Raw genomic sequence first — 6951 nt, forward strand, 5'->3', positions numbered from 1 at the left:
CATGGTCTGCTGCGACGCTGAGACGCATACCCGATTGCTCACACATCCATGTCTATCTTTCGTAGGAAGCAAGCCCGGACACTGCTTTTTACACCCGATGGTCCCTTTACACCGATTCTCAATAACCCTGACTTCCCTCCCGGCTCACTTGGTGCGGACTTTTTATTGCACTCATTGGACAGTAGGTTTCTATTTCGCCAGGTAACTACAGCTTCAGCTCTGCTGCCCCTGGAGGCGCTGATTCCTGAACCTGATCGCTCACAGCGCTATGACTGGCAGTATTTGCAGCTGCAGCATTTTTATAGCACTTCAATTCGCCCGCTGCGACTACATAGAGACCTGCTGCCTTTTGAGGAGCTTTGTGCACTGACGGCAGCGCCTACCCATGTAGTCTCGCTGGTTTATACCCTCTTGACGCAGCCTTCTCCGGATGTCAAGTTACCGTACCAGGTGGCCTGGGAACTGGAATTGAATCAGACCTTTTCGAGAATCGAATGGGAGAAAGCCTTTTTTCTCTGCCATAAGGCATCGGTGGCTTGCAAGGCCCAGGAGACTAATTTCAAGGTGATGTCGAGATGGTACAAGGTGCCGACCTTACTGCACTCCTATTATCCGACAGTTTCGGAGCTGTGCTGGCGATGCGGGCAATGCCCGGGTACAATGAGCCATATCTGGTGGGGATGCTCAAAGTTAACAAGCTTTTGGGGGGCGGTTGCAGAACTGATTCGTGTGATAGCAGGGGTGTCCCTTCCAAATCATCCCTCCACTTACTTACTTTCAATAATTCCGGGCACTCTCTCGCAGTGTAGAAAGGGCATCACTCGCTTCTTACTCCTGGCAGCCAGGACCGTGATCCCTAGGAAATGGAAGTCGGAGAACCCACCTTCAGTGTCTGAATGGTTTGCAGAAATTCAGCACCTCCATCGTATGGAGGAGCTCAGGGCGGACCATATGGGCGCGCCCCCAACCACTACGGCCATGTGGGCGCTCTGGATGGCGTTCACGGACACCCCCCAATACCGCTCCTACGTGTCGCCTCCGGCTGGCCTCTAGAACTGCTGAACTCCATACGTGTATGGTCTCTCTCTACATGGACCGGGCCCTCTCTCCGTCCCTACCCCTTCCGGGGACTGTGCTGGTATCTCCTACCTTTTCTTCTTTCTACTGTACTTTACTCCCAACTTCAGTTTTGCTGTGTTTTAGTTCTCTTGCTTTGGGTATATACCTAGTCGGTTTACGACGTCGTGTTTTAAAAGATATTATCGCTGTCTCTCCCGCTAGGGTCCTCTGCGTCATGACCCCTATATCGGGGACTCCGTACTATTATCCAGCACAGCGTTATTTGTGTAACAACCTGATCCATAGACGCACAACGTCGTTCTCTATGTACTGTTTACATGCCTTACTAATGTACTTATGTTTGTACCCGATGATGTTTTCTAATAAAGCATTTGAATAATTAAAAAAAAAAAAAAAACTCTAACTGTGATTGGCTGGCTACGTCCTGAATATACAAATAGGTGATTTCAGATTCGTGTCACTTGCTGGTTGGAGCTAGAGAGGGCCAGGCTGTCCTCCAGGGAGAGAGAGCTTTTAGGTGAAGTTAGGTAGGAAGGGCTTGTTAGGGCTAAAAGTATAAAAACCAGAGATTTAGTTGTTGTGAGACAGGCAGTGTGTTCAGACATCTACTGATAGTGTATGCGGCTGTATACTGTGAGTGTGGGATAATAGTTATCTTGCTACTACTGATTTGCGCAGTCTGCGTCTTGTAAAGGCGTTGAAGAGCCCTTTAATTTTATTGTTGTAAAAAAAAATATATCCGGTATACGGCTGTATACTGTGAGTGCGGGATACCCGTTATCTTGCTACTACTGATTTGTAGTTATTGTTAAATTTCGTTATTACATATTTCACACGGCACCTGACCTGATATGTACGCAAGAGCGTACCGCTAGACCGAGACGTACGCTTCTACTTTACGTTCATAATTTGTTTGTGAATCTTGGGATGTTCACATATCACTAGTGTAAGATGTACCCAGGCATGCTTCCCCTGCTGTCCCACATGCATCCAGAGGTGTTGGCATCATTTCCTGAGGTGTCATTGAGCACTTGGTGACCTCCTAGTGGTCCAATATTGATTTCCAGGTCCCAAGGATTTTTCTCCCATAGAATATAATGGGATTCCATATTCGTTTGAATATACGAATATCGAGAGGTATTCGAATCTAATTTCAAATGATAAAATATTTCACTATTGGCCCATCTCTAATCATAACTGTATCTACTGCTACCTACAATAATTGTGATGTCATAGTCATACTGGTGCAAGGAATAGCTGTGATGTCATAGTCATACAGATACCAGGATAAAACCAAAATAACTATGATGTCATAGTCACAGTGATACCAGACATAGCTGTAATGTCACAGAGGAATAAGTGATGTCATAGTCATACTGGTGCAAGGAATAGCTGTGATGTCATAGTCATACAGATTCCAGAATAAGTGATGTCATAGTTATACAGATACACACCGATGCAAGGAATAGCTGTGATGTCATAATAATAATACCAAGATGGTAACTCGTGAGCTTATTAATAGCAGGATGGATGTGTGTAGTATTATGCGGTCAGACTGGAGCCATGCTGAGCCCCGCCTCCGTACCCCACCAGCACTGGGCGACATTCTGTGTACTTTGTGCGCCACTTCCTCGCTCTCAGGCTCTCTGCTGCTGTCAGTGAATGGCTACACGGATGGGGGGGGGCTGTCCCGCTCATGTCTGACCCTGCAGCCGAGTGACAGTCACTGCAGCAGCAGCGGAGACCCTGACAGCTGGAGGACGCGGCTATCGGTGAGAAGCGGTCGCGCAGTGCCGGAAGGTGGTAATGTCCGGTTGTACACCGCAGTTCCCGCTCCCGTCCCCCGCCTCCTCTCGCACTGTCATGGCCGCTGATGGGACAATAACACTCATCACTGTCCCCAGAGCGGCTCCGGGCCCCGCCTGCTTTCATCCTAACCACGCCTCATCCTCCCCCGCCCCCGGAGGATTCGGCCAATCAGAAAGCCGCACACGTGACGAGCGCTCCGTGCGATGACCTCATCTCTGGTGTGGGATGACGTCAAATTCAAGATGGATGGAATCACGGCGGCAGGAGAGCGCCGATGACATTTTGCGAATTGGAGAGAGGAACCGCGTAACGGTCAGCCATTCCCGTTGCCGCGGAGTAGAGGTGAGTGTCTCTGAGCCCCCCAAAGACGCTTTCGGGCTACTGTCATGAGGCCGCCGTCTTCTTGACGTAACTCTGAGGTGGTTTCTCCATCTCTCCGCACCCTCTCTCCTTTCTCCGTGCTGCATGTACTCCCCCCGCCCTCCTCTAGCAGCCGTCTGCTCGCCTCCTCCTTTTCTCCACCACACACCCTTCTGTTGCTACTACGACGACTGCGCATGCGCCGCTTAGTCTCTGCCGCCAAATGGCGGACGTGTGCGCCTGCGCGCTGTATGTGTCGGACTAAGGATCTTTGAAACCTTTCGTTGGGCGGTAACTGCGCAAGCGCACGCTTATTGGTACGATTCGTTTTTCGTCACGTGATGCTAATCGTATCCTTTTGATTGGCTGAGATACTTTTCCGCTATATTAGTCTTCAGCTGCCCGGCCATTTTGGCGACGTCTTCTGTTTGCGTTCTTATTACGTTGGTCTTCTTTATAATGGTGGCAGATGGTTAATTAGGTGACTGATTTCTTTGACGCCCTGATGTTATTCTGCGCCCAGACAGGTTGTTGTGGGGTGGAGAGGTGAGCAGCTTCTGGACAGTTCTGTAACTGCCATCACTGTGTATAATGAATAAACTGTAGTGTAACCCCACTTAAAGGGACAGTGGTACCTAAATATAAATATGTGACGTCACAACTCAGTTATCAACTCTATGACAGTTATTTCTGGTATCAATATGACATCACAGTTATCTCTGCTTTTGAGTATGGCTATGACATCACAGTTATTCCTAGTATGGCTATGACATCACAATTATTCCTGGTATCAGTATGGTGTTATAGATGTTCCTTAAGAGTGCTGTCATATTGACTTTCTGCTCCAAATTACAAATCATAAAGTTTATAGTGCGCACTAAGAATCAAACACCCTGACACAGTGATGGTTCATCTTGTTCATTCAAAGATGGCAGCCAGTTTATGTATCCAGGGGGCATGTGTTTTTCTACTAAGGCTCATGTAAATACTTTGGCTGAGGTATGAAAAGAGTTACTCCAATGTACGCCTTGCTGCCTAGCACCTACAAGCTTAGGGTCCATTTACATTGAAAGATTATCTGACAGATATCTGCCATAGATTTGAAGCCAAAGCCAGAAACAGACTATAAACAGAGATCAGGTCATAAAGAAAGACTGATATTTCTCCTTTTCAAATCCATTTCTGGCTTTGGCTTCAAATATTTGGCAGATAATCTGTCATAATCTTTCAGTGTAAATGGACCCTTAGGGCCACATGTATCATCCGCGAACGGATGATTTTTCGGCGGAAAGTGCCGATTTGCGTATTTTTTTTAATAAAATATTTTGCAAATCTGCACTTTCCACCGAGTACGCCAGGGGGCGGAAAGGGGGCATGTAGCGGGCGGAACGGAGGGCACGGACTCAGAGTCCGCGCGATTTACCATCCGTTCGCCCAAATGTACGCCGAAACCTACTCCAGTCCTCAGCTGGCGTAGGTTTTCGGCGGTGCGCACACGGCGCGCACGGGATTTATGTAGGGCAGTCCGCCTCTACATAAATCTCCGTAGCGCCGGAGCTGCGGGGGCATTTTTAAGTCCGGCGTAAAAAACGCCGGACTTAATAAATGCCCCCCATAGTCTTTACTTTAAAAAGGAAACTATCATCAGGTTAGACTAATATAACCTGCTGATATGTCCCTATTGCACATGGGGCGCTGAGGTTGAAAAATGTTTTTTATCTTCATCCTCAGGACCATTTCCATGCAGTCTGTAGCATCTAGTAAGGCCTTTCGGAGGACTGGGTAGCGGGGCTACATTGAGGAGCCTGGATTTGTGTCATTATGCCTTTAAGACCCAGCCCGGCAAGTAGAACGGAGGATGATCCCACCACTAGACCAATGCGCTTTTAACAGCAGTTAAATAGCTAATTAGCCAGTGCAATGATAGAAGCTAGAAGTGATGGGTACACTGCGGGGTCAAAGTGTGACCCCACCAAGTAGCGCCATGACGTACAGTTACGTCTTGCACTGTAAAAGGCTTAAAGAGGTATTTCAGGAAAAATCAACTTTCTTTTAGAGTCGTGAGTACGGCACGTGACCCACGGCTCTATTTGTTCCTATAGAGCAGACGGAAAGAGTCTGCGCTCCTCTGGCTTACTTAGGTCTTTCTATCACTCCATAGGAATGAGCAGAGCCATGGGTCACGTGCTGTACCGCAGGTCTTTTCATAATGCAGAAGCTGGTGCCCAATATGGACATTGGTGGGGGGTATGGAGGTCGGACCCCCGTGATCTCTTACTTTTCTCCTATCCAGATAGGAAAAAGTAGATTTTTCCTGGAATACACCCTTTAGGCTGGGTCACACTTACGTATATTTCAGGCAGTATTTGTCCTCATGTCAGGTCCTCATAGCAACCAAACCAGGAGTGGATTGAAAACAGAAAGGATCTGTTGCAACAATGTTGAAATTGAGTGGATGGCCGCCATATAACGGTAAAATAACTTCCATTATTTCAATATAACAGCCGTTGTTCTAAAATAACAGCAAATATTTGCCATTAAATGACGGCCATCCACTCAATTACAACATTGTGTGACAGATCCTTTCTGTGTTTTCAATCCACTCCTGGTTTTGGTTGCTATGAGGACCTGACATGAGACCAAATACTGCCTGAAATATACATAGTGTGAACATAGCCTCAAAGTACTTTGCACAGAAATGCACAATTTATGTCCTTTATATACAGATGTATCAAGGTTTACCATGAGTTGTAGCCAGGGTTAATGTGGATGTGTGTCCCATAGTTTGTTCCTCTGTTGCACTTATTCCCATAGAAAGGATAGAGAGAGCCCAAGCTATTAGTGGTGTTTGTTTACTACTACATTATCAGTGGATGGCCATACATCAGTCTATTGTTTGTTTTCTTTTTCTTTTTTTCCTTAAGGTTAATCTTGACAATGGAGGACTTCTACATTACATAAATCCCGCTCACTCAATCTCTTTACTGAGTGCATTAAATGAAGAGCGTCTTAAAGGTCAACTCTGCGATGTTCTTCTCATTGTCGGGGACCAGAAGTTTCGAGCGCAATAAAAATGTCCTGGCCGCCAGCAGCGAATATTTCCACAGCCTCTTTATGGAGAAGAACAACGAGTCTCAGAACGTCTTTCAGCTGGACTTCTGTGAGGCAGATGCATTTGACAATGTCTTAAACTACATTTACTCTGCATCATTGTTGCCGAGAGGGAAGCCTCGCAGCCATACAAGAACTAGGCTACAGCCTGGGGATCAGCTTTTTGGACAAACATCCTTTCCAAAACTCCTCAAGCACCATTTCTTCATGCAAGAAGCCAGGATATCAGAAGACGATGACGGCGATCACAGCAAAGAAGCGTCATTGTTTGTCAAAACAAAGAGACACAGAGCAGAGACGGCGGTCATTTACACCATGAGAAAAGCCCAGCATCCAGGCCACCTTTTACAGGAAGGGCAAGTTCTTCTAGACATCACATGCGAACATCTGATTCACTTCTAGCTTCTTGCTTCTGACGAAAGTGGCACGGAGTTTCTAACTCAGGTGACAAAGTGGTTGGTCAAAAAGAAAAAGCTTTCCACATCAACATACAACATGTGAAAATGATGATGATGACGACGATGAAGAACCTCCCCCCGCCCCCAGCATATCAAGGGGGAGTGTGTCAGAGATGTTCAGGAAAAAAACAGC

General features: G+C 46.9%; 1 pseudogene; it reads left to right on the plus strand.

Annotated features, from left to right (window-relative positions):
• The first annotated feature begins 3026 nt into the window (after positions 1-3026).
• On the plus strand, positions 3027-6776 carry LOC138775740 (zinc finger and BTB domain-containing protein 21-like; annotated as a pseudogene).
• The last annotated feature ends 175 nt before the right edge of the window (positions 6777-6951 follow it).

The sequence above is a fragment of the Dendropsophus ebraccatus genome, unplaced genomic scaffold (genome assembly GCF_027789765.1).
Source record: "Dendropsophus ebraccatus isolate aDenEbr1 unplaced genomic scaffold, aDenEbr1.pat pat_scaffold_1979_ctg1, whole genome shotgun sequence".
In the NCBI taxonomy this organism is placed as follows: Eukaryota; Metazoa; Chordata; class Amphibia; order Anura; family Hylidae; genus Dendropsophus; species Dendropsophus ebraccatus.